The sequence below is a fragment of the Nomascus leucogenys genome, chromosome 17 (assembly GCF_006542625.1).
Source record: "Nomascus leucogenys isolate Asia chromosome 17, Asia_NLE_v1, whole genome shotgun sequence".
NCBI classification, from domain to species: Eukaryota; Metazoa; Chordata; class Mammalia; order Primates; family Hylobatidae; genus Nomascus; species Nomascus leucogenys.
In genome coordinates, this window is record NC_044397.1 from 4,731,556 (window position 1) to 4,738,206 (window position 6,651).

Consider the following 6,651-nt stretch of genomic DNA (forward strand, 5'->3'; position numbering starts at 1 on the left):
GCACAATAAAATTTTAAACAGATTGTTTGAGCAAACAACAATTCATGAATCAGGCAGCTCCAAACAGAAGAGGCTGAGGAGCTCCACCGGGGGAATGCAAGGGGAAGACTCCTACAGGACAATAAAGTGAAGAAAATATTTAATTAGTTATAGTTATATAGTTCCCCTGTTTGGCCTATCCTGTTGGAAAGACCCTAGTTATTTATATAAGTTATTTATATAAGTTTCTTCTGATTGGTTGAGCTTAAGTTCTGTTTTTCCTTAATATACACATTTACAAGAAATAGCTTGTGTTAAGTTTCACTGATATTTGCAAATCAAGCAAAGTTGAGGTCACTTTTGAGGCCTAACTGTTTTTTTATTTTTTGCTCAGGGACTTTTCAGGCCTGGTCTCCATTTTCATTAATTTTAACAGGACTCAGAGCAAAAAGTCCTCAAGCTTGCATGGCCACAATCTTAAATTGACCTTTAACCCCCAAGCTCCAAGCAAAGAAGTCTATCTTGGCTGACCCTAAACTGTTATAGTCTCTCAACTCATTCACTCACTCATTCATTCATTTGTTCATTCCCACAACCTCATTGCTATGCATGGGGCTAGGTAGGCACTAGGAGCATAGGAATGAGACACAGTTGTCACTTGAGACCTCTCAGCTCACAGATGTGTTTTGTTTTCCTTATTCACCCTTCCTTTTTCAATGTTTCTCACCCAGTCCTCAGAACTTCCTGAGCTCCCTGAGTTCAGAGACCATCTCCCCTCCCCAGCACACACAGTATGTTCCTTCATCCCTTCCCCCATCAGAACAGTAAGTTGCTTCAGGAGTGGGGGATTTATCTCTTGTGGGGACTTCATGCGCTTGGAATCCATGATTCTATGAAACCGATACAGTGTGCCCAGCACTGAGCCAGTCATCGTATAAAGTGTGACCCTTGGAATCACTGTGCTGATGAGGGTAGAAGGAATCAAACATTCATTCACTGATCGAGGAAGTATGCACTGGATTCAACCTTTCTTAAGAGAAATTTGGAAGCATTGGTCAAAATCATTAAAAATTTGTATACATTAGACTTTTACATCCATCATTTGATTTAACACAGCAGTGTATTTTGTCTTTATATTTATTTTTCCCATTTAAAAATTAAGGCCTAATTTACATTCAGCACTATTCACCCTTTTCAGTGAACAGTTCTGGGAGTTCTAGAGACTTGTATCTAATGCCATAATGGAGACAGAGAAGAGTGTCATCATCCCCAAAAGCTTTCCCCGCTCCTTGTTAGTCATCCCTTCAGTCCCGGACAAACACTGATCTGGTGGGGATTTTTCCTGTTGTTTCTCTCTTTCCAGAATGGAAATAGTACAGTATGAAGCACTTTATGTTGACTTATGTTGGTGAAGTCCAATATATAATTTTTATGAATCGTATTTGTACGTCATATCTAATAAATCTTTGCTTAACCCAAGGTCACAATGACTTTTTTCAACAATTCTGTGAGCTATAATTCACATAATATAAAACTGACCCATCTAAAGCATACAATTCAGTGGTTTTCAATATATTCACTGAGTTGTACAACTAACACCAATTTTACAGCATTTTCATGTCCCCCCGCAAAGAAACCCCATGCCCGTTAGCAGGCACTCCCTGGATCCGTTTACCGCAGACTTGGTGGCTTAAAACAGTATTAAGTTGTTGTCTCGCCATTCTGAAGGCAGAAGTCTGAAGTCAGTTCACACTGTATTGAGGTGAAGATGTTGACAGGGCTGCAGTCTCTCCAGAGACTCTAGGGAAAAATTTGTTCCTTGCCTTTCCAGCTTCAGGTAGCTGCCAGCATTCTTTGGTTTGGGGCTGTTTTACTCCAGTCTTCAAGGCCAGCATCTTCAATCTCCCTCTGCTCCATCTTCGCATCACTTTCTCCTCTTTGTGTTCAAATCCCACTCTGGCTGTCTTACATAAGGATACATGTGATTGCATTTACTTCCCATCTACGTAATCCAGGATAATCTCCCCATCTCAAGATGTGTAACTCACTCATATCAGCAAAGATCCCTTTTTTTTTTTTTTTTTTTTTTTTTTTGCCATATAAGGGTAACAATCACAGGTTCCAGGGATTAGGACACAGATATCTTTTAAGAGGCCATTTATCAGCTTACCACAGTCCCCATTCCTACAGTCCCAGGCAACCACTAATATTTTTGTCTTTCTAGACAAAAATATCTTCAATCAAAAATGTCTTTATCAATTCTGGATATGTCATAAAAACATAATTGAAAAATATGTGTTCCTTGTGACTGGATTCTTTCATTTAGCATAATGTTTTCCAGGCTTGTCCATGTTGTAGCTGTACTTGTGCCATACGTTGTATTAATACATCATTCCTTTTAAAAGCTGAATAATATTCCACTGAATGGATGTATATGTTTACCATTTATCAGTTGACAAATATTTTATTTGTTTCCACTGTTCAACTATTATAAGCAGTGTTACTATGACTATTCATGTACAAGTTTTTGTGTGGACGTACGTTTTCATTTCTCTTGAGTACATAACCAATAGTAGAACTACTGGGTCATATGGCAACTCTACGTTTAACATTTTCAGGAACAACCAAATAGTTTTCCAAAGTGGCTGCAAATTTTACACCCTCTCCAGCAATGTATGAGTGTTCTCATTTCTCTACAATCTCTCCAATACTTGTATTGGCTTTCTGTTTATAGCCATCCAGTGAATGTACTTAAGTTTTGAATTGTAGTTACCTAATGACTAATGATATTGAGCATCTTCATCTCGAGCATGCACAATTTGCTCATCTGTATACCCTTGGAAAAATATTTATCCAATTGTGTTGTTTGTCTTTTATAGCATTTGAACAGTGTTGTGCCACATTTTTCTGGCTTCAATTGTTTCAGATGAGAAATTCACTGCAATTAGAATCGGTATTCCTTTATAGATAATTATTTCTCTCTGGCCATTTTTCAGATATTTTCTTTGTCTTTACTTCTCAGAAGGCTATCTATGCTGTGTCTTGGTGTGTATTTCTTTGGACTTATTATATTTGGGATAAAATCAGATTCTTGTATTTGTAACTTTAGGTCTTTAGGCAGATTTGATGATTTTAGACGTTTCTTTGAATACATTTTCAGTCTCACATTTTTTCTCCTTTCTTTCTGGGACTCTGATGATGCAAAGGTTAGCTCTTATGTTAACAGAACGCAGACAGCTGACGTTCTGTTCATTTATTTTCAGTCTGTTTTCTCTCTGATCAGACTGAGTAAATTTTCTCAGCGTGCCTTCCAGTTAACTAATTACATCCTCTGTCATCTCCACTGTCCTATGGAGCCCACGTAGTCAGCTTTTAATTTTGGTTATTGTCGTTTTTAGTTCCCACATATTCTATTGTCATTCTGTTCCCAGAAGAAGAAAAAAGAGTAAATGGAGCAGAAGAACTATTAATACATGAAAGAGTGGTACCGAGGATTTTTCAGAATTAGACAAATATCTAAGACATCAAATTGAATGTATTCAGAGAGTTCCAAATAGAATGGATACTTAAATAGCCCATATTAAACATATTATAATAAAAATTCAAAGAGAAAATTCTAAAAATGTTCCAGAGATAAAATAGGTCAGTAAAGATGAATAACCATCAGACTGTTATCAGACATTTCCATAGCAACACTGGGAAGGTAAGAAAACAATGAAATATGTTCAAAATTTTGAAGAAGGATACGTCTTTTACATGTTAATTTATGACATAAAATTTGCCACCCACTTGAAAATTGTGGTTAAGGGAATTATGACAATTTTGAGGCCAAGGATGTTAAGATAAAATATTTAAAAGTTATAACTAAATGCTAGCTCTTAGCATCTGATTGAGGAAGACCTATTTTTGTTTAGTCCACTTTTATCCCACTACCAATGTTCTTTAAGTGAAGCTCAATATTTCCATACTGTAAGTGAACATGTCCCAGTCTGCTGCAGTTGCATAAGTTCAGTAAATCGAGAAAGGATTGGATTCAGCCACATATGACTGAAAACCAGATAGCAGTGGCTTCAACACACAACTGTTTATTTTTAGGTATCATTTTAATTATGAAAATTCCCAAGCATGCATAAAACTATCTCACAAAAAAGAGATAATCGGCTGGGCACAGTGGCTCATGCCTGTAATCCCTGCACTTTGGGAGGCTGAGGCAGGTGGATCACCTGAGGTCAGGAGTTCGAGACCAGCCTGACCAACATGATGAAACCCCATCTCTACTAAAAATACAAAAGGTTAGACGGGCATGGTGGCGGGCGCCTTTAATCCCAGGTACTCCAGAGGCTGAGGCAGGAGAATCGCTTGAACCCGGGAGGCGGAGCCAAGATCACACCACTGCACTCCAGCCTGGACAACAACAGCAAAACTCAGACTCAAAAAAAATTTTTTTTAAAGATAATCATACATCTAGCCCCCATGTAGCATCACTCAGCTACATTTATTCTCGCCTTTCATTTTGTTTATTGGCAATATCCTTCCATAGGTTGTGCTGTGTACTCTACATAGGCTCACAGAAAATAATCTCTAGTGTCTAGATTCGTGTTTCGGGCAACACAAGCTGACAGCATTACTTAGACATCTGAGATCGTAAAACCCAGCTAATATCACCTGGGTATAAGTCCTAAAGGAAGTCTCAACTGATTCCACCAGAGAACATGATGGACAATATTCCTCACAGCATTGTTTGCAATATGGAGAAGTGAAGGCAAAACAGCACACGCACCCTGGGTTCGGAATGATACACTGTGGGATATGTACACAATGGAATAAGCACTGAAAAGAAGTGGGCTGTGTATATGTACTCAGGAAGGAGAAAAACGAATATGTGAAAAAGGTCTATCACAATTTCTTATATGTAAGTTAAAATACAGTGACAGAAAAAAAAGCTGCAGGCTTTACAAGAATATATTCAAATTTAAGGTTACATATCACATGCATTAGAGTGGTTGCCTTGGAGGGGAAGGCAAGTGGAAATAAGGAATGAGGATTAAAAAAATAAAGAAAGCAAAAGTGGTGCCTCTCACAGATAGGTGATGGTCATGTGGCAGGAGCTGAGATATACATGAAGAGACTTCTGTTTGATGCCTATATTAGTCCCTTTTCATACTGCCATGAAGAAATACTTGATACTGGGTAATTTATAAAGAAAAAGAGGTTTGATGGACTCACAGTTCCACATAGCTAGGAAGGCCTCACAATCATGGCAGAAGGTGAAGAAGGAGCAAAGGCACATCTTACATGGTGGCAGAGAGTATGTGCAGGGTAACTGGCCTTTATAAAACCATCAGATCTTATGAGACTTAATCATTATCAGGAGAACAGGAAGGGAAAACTCACCTCCACGATTCAATTACTTCCCACCAGGTCCCTCCCACAACACATGGGGATTATGGGAGCTACAATTCAAGATGAGACTTGGGTGGGGACACAATGCCCCTCCCCAGAAAGAGCAAAAGAAAATGGTACTCTTTCTCTTTTTTTTTTTTTTTTTTGGAGACAGAGTTTCGCTCTTGTCGCCCAGGCTGGTGTGCAATGGCGTGATCTCAGCTCACTGCAACCTCTGCCTCCCAGGTTCAAGCAATTCTCCTGCCTCAGCCTCCCGAGTAGCTGGGATTACAGGCATGTGCCACCACGCCCAGCTAATTTTGTATTTGTAGTATAGACGGGGTTTCTCTATGTTGGTCAGGCTGGTCTCGAAATCCCGACCTCAGGTGATCCACCCACCGTGGCCTCCCAAAGTGCTGGGATTACAGACATGAACCACTGCGGCTGGCCAGAAAATGGTACTCTGTTTATGGTGGCCTTTTTCAGGGCTGGCATTCAGCTGCTATGCAGTGGTACCCCAAATTGGTTGTTCATGGTGGACCCCCATTTTGAGTAGTCAATCCCAGTTGACCGGGATGTTACCTGGTTGGAAAATGACTGTGCCTTTTCTTGCTTCACAGATGTGTGCTCCTCTTCTGTTCCCCAAAACATTTATCTTTCATCCACCATCAAATATTGTTAGTTCAACTCGATTTTCTCTTTTAGGCTATGAATCTCCTCACACCTTAAACAAACAGAATTTTGACCCCTGATGATGAGATTCCATTGAATGTTCTGGGTCCTGTTTTAGAGGGCTGAATCCACTGCTCTTGTCATTTTAAGGCATCTGATTTTTTCTTTTACTTCTAGAACTTCCTCAGTTTCCAGTCTGCTGATTACAGTCTTTCTTAGTTTCAATTTTATTATTTATTTTTAAGTCATTTCTCTCTCGTTTAGGGTGGGAGGGGAGGAGGGTGAGGGGATACATCTACTTTCTTGCTCAGTTGCCCCTGACACATTTCAGTTCAGAGGTTGAATTTTATTAAGCACAAGAGGAAATTGATAGGACTCTCGGGTAGACCACTAACAATCAGGGAAAATGTGAGGCATCCTGGAGACCTGCTGAGGTGGGGCTGAGAGAACCAGAGTGCTGGAGAGGAGCCCGGGCACAGCTGAAGATGCTGAGCTGGGCGCTGACCCGGATGCAGAAACCCCCGCCCCAGGTCTTCCCAATGGCGAAAGTCAGGGCAGGGGAAGTAGATCTAAGAGGGGTCAGTGCAGGGGTGAGGGGTCACCACCGGGAAGATCAGG